This window comes from Oncorhynchus nerka, linkage group LG5, assembly GCF_034236695.1.
Source record: "Oncorhynchus nerka isolate Pitt River linkage group LG5, Oner_Uvic_2.0, whole genome shotgun sequence".
In the NCBI taxonomy this organism is placed as follows: Eukaryota; Metazoa; Chordata; class Actinopteri; order Salmoniformes; family Salmonidae; genus Oncorhynchus; species Oncorhynchus nerka.
In genome coordinates, this window is record NC_088400.1 from 43,448,691 (window position 1) to 43,463,388 (window position 14,698).

Below are 14,698 nucleotides of genomic sequence, written 5' to 3' on the forward strand. Positions count from 1 at the left end.
TGGGACTCTGTACGCCTATGTAGATATTCCATAAAAAATCTGCCGTTTCCAGCTACAATAATCATTTACAACATTAACAATGTCTACACTGTATTTCTGATCAATTTGATGTTATTTTAATGGACTAGAAATGTGCTTTTCTTTCAAAGACAAGGACCTTTTTAAGTGACCCCTAACTTTTGAACGGTAGTGTATGTTCAGCCTAATATATTCAGCCTAAATTAGAATTGTACCAATAACAGACAACACTGTTGTGCTCTGGAGTATGGCATTTTGAATACAATGTTTTGCAATAATTAGGAATATCTCATGACTTTGTAAAACTGAACATATATTTGAGCAAACTAATGCTATTGTCACGTCCTGACCTTAGTTCCTTTTTTATGTCTCTATTTTAGTTTGGACAGGGCGTGAGTTGTGATGGGCATTATGTTTTGTGTTCTATGTTTACTATTTCTATGTGTTTGACCTGGTATGGTTCCCAATCAGAGGCAGCTGGAAATCGTTGTCTCTGATTGAGAACCATACTTAGGCAGCCTGTTCTCACACTATGGGTTGTGGGTAGTTGTTTTCTGTCTTCGTATTAGTTACCAGACGGAACTGTTTTGGTTGTTCTTTTTGTTTACTTTGTAATTTAGTGTTCAGTGCTATTGAAATAAATGACGAACACTTACCACGCTGCATATTGGTCCGATCCTTCCTACTCCTCCTCAGAAGAGAAGGAAAATCGTTACAGAACTACACACCACCAAAAAAGGACTAAACAGCGTGGTAACCAGGAGCAGAGGGTTCTGGACTCCTGGACATGGGAGGAGATACTGGAAGGCAAGGGACCCTGGGCACAGGCTGGGGAATATCGCTGCCGTGTTATGCGGTCAAGCGCACGGTGTCGCCAGTACGCGCTCATAGCCTGGTGCGCTATAGACCAGCCCCCCGCAAGTGCCATGCGAGAGTGGGCATCCAGCCAGGGCGTATTGTGCCGGCTCAGCGTGTTTGGTCTCCTGTACGCCGTTTCGGCCCAGGGTATCCTGCGCCGGCTCTGCGTGCTGTGTCTCCGGGGCACTGGGAGGGTGCAGTGCGCCCTATGCCTGCTCTCCGCCCGTGCCGGCATTGAGCCTAAGGGAGAGGTGCGAGTGGTATGCACCAGATCTCCCGTGCTCACCCACAGCCCGGTTCAACCTGTGCCTGCACTCTGGAGGGTCCGGGCTAAAGTGGTCATCCATCCTGGAGGAGTGGTGCCAAGGCTGCACACCAGAGCTCCAGTGCTCCCCCACAGCCCGGTCCATCCGGTGCCCCCTCCACGCACCAGGCCTCCTGTAGGTCTCCCCAGCCTGGTGGGTCCTGTGGCAGCCCCACGCACCAGGCTGTCTCTCCGTCTCCTCCCTCCAGGTTCTCCCGCCTGTCCGGCGCTTCCAGAGTCTCCCTCCTGTCCGGATCTGCCAGTGCCACCCTCCTGTCCGGAGCTGCCAGAGCCCCTTCCTGTCCGGAGCTGCCGGAGCCCCCCTCTTGTCCAGAGCTGCCGGAGCCGCCCGTCAGTCAGGAGCTGCCGGAGCCGCCCATCAGTCAGGAGCTGCCGGAGTCTCCCGTCTATTCGGGGCCCGCTGCAAGGGTCCCCAGTCCGAGGTCGGCAGCGAGGGTCGTCGCTCCAAAGGCGCCACTTAAGAGGGCCAAGACAATGGTGGAGTGGGGTCCACGTCCCACGCCAGAGACGCCCCCGTGGACAGATGCCCACCCAGACCCTCCCCTATGGTTTTAGGTTTTGCGGCCGGAGTCCGCACCTTTGGGGGGGGTACTGTCACGTCCTGACCTCTCTATTTTAGTTTGGTCAGGGCGTGAGTTGGGGTGGGCATTCTATGTTTGTGTTCTATGTTTTCTATTTCTATGTGTCTGGTATGGTTCCCAATCAGACCCAGCTGGCAATCGTTGTCTCTGATTGAGAACCATACTTAGGCAGCCTGTTCTCCCACTATGGGTTGTGGGGTAGTTATTTTCTGTTTAGTGTTTTTGTTGCACCTTACAGAAATGTTCGTTTGTCAGTTTGTTGTTTTTGTTCAATATTCATCTTTATTAAAATTATTATGCATACGTACCACGCTGCACTTGTTACAGCTATGAAAAATAACTGCATTATAACAGTAACAGCATTAAAATGAAATTAAGGGGCTCTTCCAGCCTGCTTTGTGCCTCTCGAAATTATGGAACAAAATACTGGTCGTCTGTTAATGTCCTCTGAGGGAACTAATGTTCCTGTTATCACGTAGAATAATAAAGAAAAGAAAAAACTCAGCGTTCATCAGAGATGATGTTATAATTCACTGGGGAGAATAACAAATGGCTCTAATAATAAATTGGTGGTGCAACATTTGAAAATGTTACTTCCCATGCATTCCAATGCACTTCTAAGTAAATAATGTCTCTACCTTTTGCAAACAGACGTACCCAATGACAATTAATCAATTACAACGGTTTATCATATACATCCATTCCAATGTTTGTGTGTCGGTTTTCATTACGCCTTGTTTCGTTTTCCTCTCTCGATTTCCTACAATGACAAGACACGGAAAGTAGGATACTCACTAAAATTGGATCAAATCTGCCTTAATGAACACAAATCAAAATCGCATCAACTAAGTCATCCTCATCAACGGGTAATGTTTTTGAAGGTAACATATTGCCAAAGCACTTGTTTAACAAGCTTCTCCTAGTGTGATTATAACAGATGGGGAAGCAGCCTGTGGTGTCTTTACGAGGGGATATTCTGATTTACCTTTTAATTACATGCAATTTCTGACCATTCAAGAGGATTGAGTTTCGACAGACTTTTGATGGAAATATGTAGGCCTAGGTCTGCTGTGGTGTTCTCATGAGCTATTCACAGTTTTGTATACACGGAGTATACAAAACACTAAGAAGCTCTTTCCATGACATAGACACACTAGGTAAATCCAGTTGAAAGCTATGATCCCTTATTAATGTCACTTGCTAAATCCACTTCAATCAGTGCAGATGACGGGGAGGAGACAGGTTAAAGAAGGATTTTTAAGCCTTGAGACAATTGAGATATGGATTGTGTATGTATGCTATTCAGAGGGTGAACGGGCAAGACAAAATATTTAAGTGCCTTTGAACTGGGTATGATGGTAGGTGCCTTGCACCGGTTTGTGTCAAGAACTGCAAACACTGCTGGGTTTTTCACGCTCAACAATTTCACGTGTGTGTCAAGAATGGTCCACCACCCAAAGGACACCCAGACAACTTGACACAACTGTGGGAAGCATTGGAGTCAACATGGGCCAACATCCCTGTGGAACTTTTTTTTTCCATGCCTCGACAAATGTAGGCTGTTCTGAGGGCAAAATGAGTAGTGTTCCTAATGTTTGGTATACTCAGTGTATATCGATAAGTATTCTCCTTCAAAGTAATGTTCATAATTGCCTTGATTACGACTCCCCACCCTCTATTTCAAGGATTCCATATTAAAATAAATCTTCCAATCTAACTCACTCTAATATTGGATTGGGTTGAATTCACTCACTCGTATGTGTATCCTTCTTGAATAGGTGGAATGGCATTCCTTTGAATAGTTTGCTGCAGGCTAGTTACTTATGGCTTCAATTGTGTTCATGTTGCTTTACAGAGACTGTGCTCATATTTTGCTCTCCAGTCATTATTGGTGTTCAGCCCATTAATTTTATAGTCACATTTTCAATCCAAATGTGCAATGACATGTTTTTAATGGTTTGGAAATGGAAAATAAACACACTCGAAAGAGCAACTTGCGCCCTAGTTTTCTAAATGATTGGTGATGATATTTGATTATCATCATGTTTTATTGGCTTGCCAGCTTGTCTGTGCGTGTGCATGTGTGTGTGTGCATGCGTGCGAGTGTGTGTGTGTTCCTGCGTGTATTGCGTATTGTGTGCTATTCATCCATGTGTCATATCTACTGTACACATACTTGTGTATTCTGTCAGGTCTTTCATGTTGACACGTCCTGTATGGTAAGCTTAGGGCAATGCTACAATGTGTAGCCTGAATGACAAATATTTATGTTCTTGCTTGCTCATTGTCTACCAGCTATAATTTGAATAGATGTCTGCCAGCTAGAACGAGAAGTCCCAACACACCACAGTAGGATGTGGATTAACGGGCTACCATTGAAATTTTAGGCTAAGATTCTAGTACTTAAATTCCTGGTGTCAGGTATTTGTACACATTAAGGACGTATAGAGCTAACTGAATGTGGTCCAAAAGTGATTAAACATACAAGACTCCAACTTTCTCTCAAAAGTATTTTTTTTTTTTAAATGAATATTGATTGCCATATGTATTTAAGTATAGTTAACTATTTTCGACATGTCCATGATTTTTCTCACCCAACCTTTTTTTTAAATTGTAAATTGATAAACTGATGCCTCAAATTTTGCGCTAGCCAACACCGGCATAGCTGGAGTTTTGACGGTGTCGGAGGTGGAACCACGTTAGAACTGTCAAACCCACAAGCAACTCCCAGTATTGTAGCTATTGTGGACATTGCCATTGGCTGCATGGAGCTACAGTACGTTAGTATGAATGCAAAGGAGCTGTTTTTACAAGTTTGACACCTGGAATGTGAGATTTAATATAGTCTACATAGTGATTAGGCTGGTATAAATCGTCATTATTTAGTTTAATGATTTTAAATTTTAGCGTCGTTTATTTCTATATTGCCTTCACTTTCTCGTTTTGAACTTCTAACACGAGTGGGACAGGTGTGGCTTCATGACAATCATCACAAGGGTAGCTACTCACTGATTTGACAGCTCCAACACATTTCCACCTCCGACCCCGCCAAAACACTAGGAATGCATGCGGGTATCGGCTATCACCGGTTAACACTTGATCTGATTGAATCTAGGCCGAACACTCTCCAAGATCCCACAAAATCACGTCTTGTGGATTGTAAGTGCGTATCACGGCGGTAGCCAACTCCCCACCATCTAAGGGTCAAAGGGTCAACCTGTCCATCTTAGAGTGACATGTCTTAGATTTAATCTCCTCTCCAGAGTGTAGGCAGACCACTGGAAGTTAATGGTTAACAGCTTCATGTGACCCTGACCATTGCTCCTTCTGATAGAGACTGTACCTCCCTCCACCCACCCACCCTCATCGTCCACATCCACACCCCTCTGGGGGACAAGGGGCAATGGCTGGAATTATTACATCATATAACGCCCCCCCAGCCATCGTCCTCGGCAACTGCCACGGCGTGTTACCACGGCAGCCTCGGAACATGGAGGACAGGTCCTGCCTGCTACAGCACAAATAGAGATAGGGAGGCAGGGAGGGAGGGAAAGACTTTCCCCCAGGGTGTCTACAACTATGTTTACGCAGAAATACTTGACATTTGTATGTCTGCCCAATCAAATAGTCAAATTTGCTTGTGGTCCAGTGCAGTGCTCCCCACCTGAGGGTTGCACTTTTCTCTCAAGCCAGTTCCCCTTACTTTTGCGAGACTGCGACGTTTGTCCACCCCACGAAGAGGACGAATAAATAAACATAACCCTATAGCCATTGTAAAACTGTGTTTTCATTGTTCTGTTTATATCACTGTCCGATATGGTGTCACACTTAATCTTCTCCTCATGTGTGTTGGCCTTAAGCAACTGCAGATGTCGGCTCAATCGGAAATTACTTTTAATTATCGCACTCCACGTATTGAATTCCGGCCTATGAGGTAGCGCAGAAAACATATCATGCCATACCATTTCCTTTAGGTATACTGTAGGCCTACTGTATATTGGGAGATATATTTGAGGAGTTTTCAGTTCATGTTCCTAGTTTAGTCTCTGTCTCTTCAAGTACTACAGTATATGCAGTAATACTGCTTTCTCACGCTATAGAGTACAAAAGCAAATAAGAAAGCAAACACATTAGCTTTTCTGCAAACATGAATGTGACTGTGCAAATAGCCAAAACAGAGGCTTAAATATTTTATGACAACAAACAAAGCGGGCCAATCCCCCCCCCTCCCAAAAAAAGGCCAAGCACCATAGTAATAAAGGGCACGGCACTTCAAACAGACGGAAGTTAGCACAGCTTTAGAAATGTAGTTTCATTTGCATTTCTCAGCTCTCTGTAGTACAAATGAACAGAGTCTCTCATACAAATGTCTTTCAATCTTGTATACACAGCATATGAGGGGAGAAAATAAAGATATGAATGGGGGGAGAAGAAGCGAGGCAGAGAACTTCAAATGGAAAAAACAACAGAGCAAATATCAAGTGTCTGCATGGATAAGTATAAAAAAAAATGGGTGAGGGGGGGGAATTTAATCACCCAGAGTTATATCACAAGGGTATTCATCTTCCCCTGTGCTAGGACGATTCCCATGACATGGAAATTATGAAAGCAGTTGAGATATTTCCTCTCTGTGGAATTGAGGCCTATGATATTAGGTGTCCATTGCTATTTCTGTTACTGTGGTTAAGCGGTACCATATCTACTACGAATACTACAATAACAATTAGGCCTTTTTCCATTTTGTGTAGCTAAAATATTACTACTACAATAAGGCCATTTTGCATATTGTGTAGCTAAAATATTACTACCACAATAGGGCTATTTTGCATATTGTGTAGCTAAAATATTACTACCACAAATAGGGCCATTCTGCATATTGTGTAGTTCAAAACACACACCCAGCCACTTGCTACTTGCAGGTTCTCCCTTTATTCAAAGCGATAAGAAAGTGTTGGAAGTGTAATGCACATTAGACGCAATCTTCTTGGAAGATGAATTTGATTTCGGTCATTTGTTGCAATGATGGAGTGAACAACATTGACATCGCCCATTCATCTTCTTAGTTAATTAGACGACAGTTAGACGATACGGTCCACAAAATGTCATGCATAAAAGGGAGCGACAACACATCTTGAAAATAAATAACAATGATAATAACTGACCATAACATATTATACATATTTCTATGATAATATTGACTGGTCAAACATGGACAGAACAAAGATGTGTAGGCCTGGCATATTTTCACATTTTCACAGAATTGAAATAAAAGGTGAAAGAACATTTGTGTGTCAAAGATCGATAGCACCAATAGACACATCGTTGCCATTTATAAGCTCCCTGTGAGCTTATACACTATCCGTGCAACAATCTGTCACCTCCTCCTTGTGTTTTCAATGCCTTTTGTGGCCTTATCAATAAACCATCCAATGTCACATGCTGGGCCGTGTTATTAACGTCTGCCTCTATTGTAATCTCTCAATGACATCATTGATAGCTGTCCGCCATAATTCTTTACAATCCCTCCACGGAGGAATCTCACCCAGAGAGAGAGAGAGGAGAGAGAGAGAGAGAGAGAGAGAGAGAGAGAGAGAGACTCTACTCCCCTCCCCACTCTAAATCTTTCCCCGCACCTGAGATAAGAGCAGAATTTAGTTATTGAGCTGGTGGTTTAAGATATACGCTTTCGCTAAAGGGACACTAAAAAGACGCACAATGAGAAGAGATTGAATGGTGTTTCATTACTTGTGGGTCCCGTATTCTCTCTTTGTGTGTCTACAGCAGTGCTTCCATTAACCTCGCAGGTCAGAGGGTCTCTATGGTGGAGAGTTCAACAGGTTTTTATATGGTGCAACATGTCTGTTGCAAAGTGCTTCATCATATGATTCATAGCGTAACATAACATAAATAATGATGAAGGTAAATAGTCTTCAGTTTGTTTTTGAACTCTATTATTTGACTTTGATAATGAAATACCACGATTGATGACTACATGAGTAGTCGTGTAGTCATCAAACAAGAGTATTCACAATATGCACATTGAATTTCAGAAGATATTTTAGGTTCGATACACAATAGCAATCCATCTCTTATTCTTGGCTTTGGCTGGGAACATATGTGGAAGACATGAGGTAAAGCAGAATGCTACCATCATTTTCCTGACAGAACAGGCAAGGAAGATCATGAGCACTCACGCTGTGTATTATCCACCTACAACAGCTGCACCTCCACTATGCACAGCATAATGACAAAAATGAAAGGGGTATTCTCAGTGCAAGGAGCAGAGAGCAGGTTTTATTTGTTTTGAGAGGGAATGGGCCTGGTCTCCCTCATTGCAATGGACATGGACAAGATAGAAGGGCTTTGCTTTGTACAGCTCCATCCCCAATCACACCGAGCGTGAGATAATAGCGACCATAATGTGTTGCCGCTAATGGAAACAAGAGGAGTTTAAGAGTACAGAAAAAGACAGACAGAAGCACCAAAGGCAGAAGGGAAAGAAAAAATAATGATGTGCTTGATTCACACTTGTCCAAAAAAAAGCCCCGGTTCGTGTGAGAATTTAATTCTGTGGTGAAAATAAGGATGAGATGGGGGACAGCAGGGAGAGCCGGTAGGTGAGAAACAGCACAGCATGGTGGGAAATGGGATCCGCCATTTTAAGCCTCTGTTAACATAGAGGTAGTGTTGGGAAGAGTAATCACATGAATGTCCCCTGTGTTAACGGGAGATGTTGAGTCCTTCTAATGATGTCACTATGTGTTGCTGAGAGCTTCGTAATGTACATACATTCACGGAAAACCAGCTGTAACACACATTTATATTAACGTTATTCCACATTTCATGTAGCCTCATTCTGACCAGCTAATAGCCTAACCGATCATGCAACTAGTAGCGTTGCGTGGGTAAAATCACTGAGGAAGTCAGGCAGGAAAATAAAATCCATATTTTAACCTATGTGTTGTGCTAATTGCGTTGTTTGCTCTACAACCTGTTAGTTCATATGCCTTGACACCGTGATAAATAGGCCTAAGGCCGAGACAATAAGAACACACAGTGGCAGAATAAATTCATCACCTTTGCTTCATCACAAAACCGGAGAGCAACATCTGTCAGGGAAGGCCACAAAACATATTGCATGTAACAAAGGGTTACATGACCTACAGCATGGTCGATCAAGTTAATGTTTCTGACATTTCCGGACGACTAAACTATTGATTTATAACCAGGGATATTTACCGTAAATCGCAAAGAAAACAGGCGCTGCCTCCACTAATCCAGCATCATTTCAACTTCAGAATCATCTAATCACCTATGCTTAGTCTAATACAGTAACAATTCAAATATGCCAAAAACGATTTAGTCCAATCAGCGCACAGTAAGCTAAATAAGGTGTGGCTGTCCATGGCACTGAGTTATGTGTGTGTGCGTGCGCGTGCGTGCTTGCAAGTTGAAAAAACATGTTGACTCACCCTACTTGTAGAGAAATGGCAGTGCCATCCTGCTCTCTTTCATGGGGCCTAAACAGTCTGACTTTCATACAGTACACGCTTTTAGTATTTGTTGTCCTAGGCTACCTGGCAAAATTGCTTGCTCGTTAACCTAACTTCCTTTCATGGGCAACGATGTGCCAGGCCTACTACATCCAGCTATAGTTTAAGTCGGAGGTTTATATACACTTAGGTTGGAGTCATTAACACACATTTTTCAACCACTCCACAAATTTCTTGTTAACCTCTTCAGTCGACCCTCTACTTTTTTGAACATTTTGTTAAAAATCGCGCAACATTTCAGCGCCCTGCTACTCATGCCAGGAATATAGTACGTTCATATGGTTAGAATGTGTGTATAGGAAACCCTCGGACGTTTTTAAAACTGGTTAAATCACGACTGTGGCTATTACATAACGTGCGTTACATCGGAAAGCGCAGGAAAACCTGATCACAGAAAATGGAAATAAATATCCTTGCGCCACTACCGCAATTGTTAACAGTGAGCCGAATTAGAGAAGACCGAGCATTCAACTCCCACAGCATCCCCATGTTGTCGAGTATCTTGTGAATTTAATCCTCTTTGATTCTTGGTTGAACCGAAAGAGGGGCACGACGTACCTCCGGTCTCCGCCCAGATCATTCCGGAAGAGCTCTCTCCTGAAATTTTTTCCAAGACGACAGCTAATGATATGTACATCGCCTACGGATGATTTTTATCGCTTATTAACGTTTACTAATACCTAAAGTAGCATTACAAACGTATTTCGAAGTGTTTTGTGAAAGTTTATCGTCTACTTTTTGAATTTTAAAAAATGACGTTACGTTGTGAAATCGCTGTTTTTTTCGTTTATCACACAGTCTACATATAACGATATCTTGGCTTTATATGGCCCGATTTAATCGAAATAAAGACCCAATAGTGTTTATGGGACATCTAGGAGTGCCAACAAAGAAGATGGTGAAAGGTAATGACTGTTTTCTATTTTATTGTGCGGTTTGTGTAACGCCGAAATGCTAATTATTTTGTTTACGTCCCCTGCTGTGCTTTTCTGTTGTAGTGTATTGGTGCATGCTATCAGATAATAGCTTCTCATGCTGTCGCCGAAAAGCATTTTAAAAATCTGACTTGTTGCCTGGATTCACAACGAGTGTAGCTTTAATTTGATACCCTGCATGTGTATTTTAATGAACTTTTGAGTTTTAACTAATACTATTAGCATTTAGCGTAGCGCATTTGCATTTCCAGAGCTCTAGTTGGGACGTAAGCGTCCCAGGTAGAGGTAAGAGGTTAACAAACTAGAGTTTTGGCAAGTCGGTTAGGACATCTACTTTGTGCATGACACAAATCATTTTTCCAACAATTGTTTACAGACTTATAATTTCACTTATAATTCATTATATCACAATTCCAGTGGGTCAGAAGTTTACATACATGACGTTGACTGTGCCTTTAAACAGCTTGGAAAATTCCAGAAAATTATGTCATGGCTATAGAAGCTTCTGATAGGCTAATTGACATAATTTGAGTCAATTGGAGGTGTACCTGTGGATTTATTTCAAGGCCTACCTTCAAACTCAGTGCCTCTTTGCTTGACATCATGGGAAAATCAAAAGAAATCAGTCAAGACCTCCTTGGGAGCAATTTTCAAACGCCTGAAGGTACCACATTCATCTATACAAACAATAGTAGGCAAGTATATACACCATGGGACCACACAGCCATCATACCACTCAGGAAGGAGACTCATTCTGTCTCCTAAAGATGAACATACTTTGGTGCGAAAAGTGCAAATCAATCCCAGAACAACATCAAAGGACCTTGTGAAGATGCTGGAGGAAACAGGTACAAAAGTATCTACATCCACAGTAAAACAAGTCCTATATCGACATAACCTGAAAGGCCGCTAGGAATATGATGAAAGATATAAAAGCTGAAATAAACAATTCTCTCTATTATTCTGACTTAAAATAAAGTAATGATCCTAACTGACCTAAGACAGGGTAATTTTTACTTGGATTAAATGTCAGGAGTTGTGAAAAACTCTTAAGTTTAAATGTATTTGGCTAAGGTGTATGTAAACATCCGACTTCAACTGTACATGTTGAACTTCCATCCTCTCAGGCCAGGGGCACAATGTATACATTTATGGTTGGATCAGAATCGCTGAAATAATCATTGGCCAGTCCGGAGAATTAAGTAAAATCACATGTCCAAATTCTTATTTCCATCCATGGCTATTTTAAGAATGTGCCGATTTTAGCTAGCTACTTACCTGTTAATATAAACTCAGCAAAAAAATAAAAGTCCTCTCACAGTCAACTGTGTTTATTTTGAGCAAACTTAACATGTGTAAATATTTGTATGAACATAACAAGATTCAACAACTGAGACATAAACTGAACAAGTTCCACAGACATGTGACAAACAGAAATTGAATAATGTGTCCCTGAACAAGGGGTGGTTAACAAAAGTAACAGTCAGTATCTGGTGTGGCCACCAGCTGCATTAAGTACTGCTGTGCATCTCCTCCTCATGGACTGCACCAGATTTGCCAGTTCCTGCTGTGAGATGTTACCCCACTCTTCCACCAAGGCACCTGCAAGTTCCCGGACATTTCTGGGGGGAATGGTCCTAGCCCTCACCCTCCGATCCAACAGATCCCAGACGTGCTCAATGGGATTGAGATCTGGGCTCTGCGCTTGCCATGGCAGAACACTGACATTCCTGTCTTCCAGGAAATCACACACAGAACAAACAGTATGGCTGGTGGCATTGTCAAGCTGGAGGGTCATGTCAGGATGAGCCTGCAGGAAGGGTACCTGAGCGAGGAGAATGTTTCCCTGTAACGCACAGCGTTGAGATTACCTGCAATGACAACCAGCTCAGTTCGATGATGCTGTGACACACCGCCCCAGACCATGACGGACCCTCCACCTCCAAATCGATCCCACTCCAGAGTACAGGCCTCAGTTTAACGCTCATTCCTTCAACGATAAACGCGAATCAAACTATCACCCCTGGTCAGACAAAACCTTGACTCGTCAGTGAAGAGCACTTTTTGCCCGTCCTGCATGGTCCAGCGATGGTAGGTTTGTGCCCATAGGCGACGTTGTTGCTGGTGATGTCTGGTGAGTACCTGCCACACAACACGCCTACAAGCCCCCAGTCCAGCCTCTCTCAGCCTATTGCGGACAGTCTGAGCACTGATGGAGGGATTGTGCGTTCTTGGTGTAACTCGGGTAGATGTTGTTGCCATCCTGTACCTGTCCTGCAGGTGTGATGTTCGGATGTACCAATCCTGCGAAGGTGTTGTTACACATGGTCTGCCACTGCGAGGATGATCAGCTGTCCGTCCTGTCTCCCTGTTGTGCTGTCTTTGGCATCTCACAGTACGGACATTGCAATGTATTGCCCTGGCCACCTCTGCAGTCCTCATGCCTCCTTGTAGCATGCCTTCACGCAGATGAGCAGGGACCCTTGGCATCTTTCTTTTGGTGTTTTTCAGAGTCAGTTGAAAGGCCTCTTTAGTGTCCTATGTTTTCATAACTGTGACCTTACTTGCCTACCGTATGTAAACTGTTAGTGTCTTAACGACCCTTCCACAGGTGCATGTTTATTAATGGTTTATGATTCAATGAACAAGCATGGGTTTAAACCCATTACAATGAAGATCTGTGAAGTGATTTGGATTTTTACGAATAATCTTTGAAAGACAGGGTCCTGAAAAAGGGACGTTTCTTTATTTTTTTATCAAGGGATAAAGACAGCATCAGATATTTTGGCTACACATACAGTACTAATACAGTTTGATCTCTCGGATACTTTCTCCGGTGAGATATATTCAGCCTCTTGTGAATGAAAGGATATTTTTTTAACACCGAGAGACGGAAGATTAATTATTTTGTATGTTTCTTATTTTTTTACTTGGTCAAATGTTTGGGGGAAACCTTGCTTCCCTTGGCAACCATGAATACACGCCACTGCATGCAACATTATGGACTAAATGTTCAAATCCTGTTGCTGCAGGATTTTCTTTCTGTGACAATACAGATCAAATTACGATCCTATATATAATATTTCTGACTGTTTATGCAACAACATGCCAAATGAATGTTAGCTTTTTGAGAAGGTGGCACAATGTCTAGGTCGGTACTTTATTTGTGAATAATGGCTTATGCCACTGAGTTGAATTCAGTCTTGTAACTGTGAATAGAATATGGTTGCAAAGGAAAATGTGGAAATTCACTTACCTCATACCTCTGTCTACGAACATGTGCTTATCCAACAATGCACAAAATCTTATTTAGGATTCATTTGGATCCCCATAGTATACCTAAGTGGGTAACTGCTCGGAATTCTAAGGTCAAGACAAAGATGTGCATGTCCTAATAGATTCACTTATCTGTTTTTCAGTATTAAAAAATGTACTCAAAAAGTCCTATTTTTATCATTCAACCCCAATTCCGTTCTCCCTCCAGAAATCCCTGCTTGAGCTTCTTCTGACAATGCTCTCAATAGGGAATTGGCTGCTGGTCTTACAAATCTCCACCTTTGCAGTTCCTGAACCTCCAACAACAAGTGAAACCGTTACCTTGTTTCACAGTGCTGCAAGGGCTTGACACAAACCGCTGCCACAATGCACAGCACAACTCGATAATCCACGAGGGAAAGTACCAGACATCTACAAAAAGAGCCTTGGTTGGTCATATAATAAGTCTCTTTCGGTTAGACTTGTATATCTTCTTGCATATTGTTGGGGCACTGTGACATAAAAGAACAAGAGACCTGTTTAATTCTGGGCGAAGAAAAGAGACTATAGACTTCACTCCCTTTCTCCCACTTACATAATGTGATATCCATACACTTACATAATGTGATATCCATACACTTAGATAATGTGATATCCATATTGTTCATTCTATTTCCATGGCTGTTTGCTAGGTATGTGGGACTCCACCTTGGGCCATATGCAAGGTGAGCCAGTTCTACAAACAACGTGCGAGTGCCTCTTTCACAAACAATATTTTTTTTATTTTACCTTTATTTAACTAGGCAAGTCAATTAATAACAAATGGCCTACCAAAGATCAAAAAGGCCTCCTGCAGGGATGGGGGCTGGATTTAAAAATGTAAACAAATGATGTAAAAATATAGGATAAAACACACATCAGGACAAGAGAGACAACACAACATTACATAAAGAGAGACCTAAGACAACAACATAGCATGGCGGCAGCACATGACAACACAGCATGGTAGCAACACATGACAACAGCATGGTAGCAACACAACATGGTATCAGCACAAAACAGGGTACAAATATTATTAGGCACAGACAACAGCACAAAGTGCAAGAAGGTAGAGACAACAATACATCATGCAAAGCAGCCACAACTGTCAGCAAGAGTGTCCATTTGAATGAA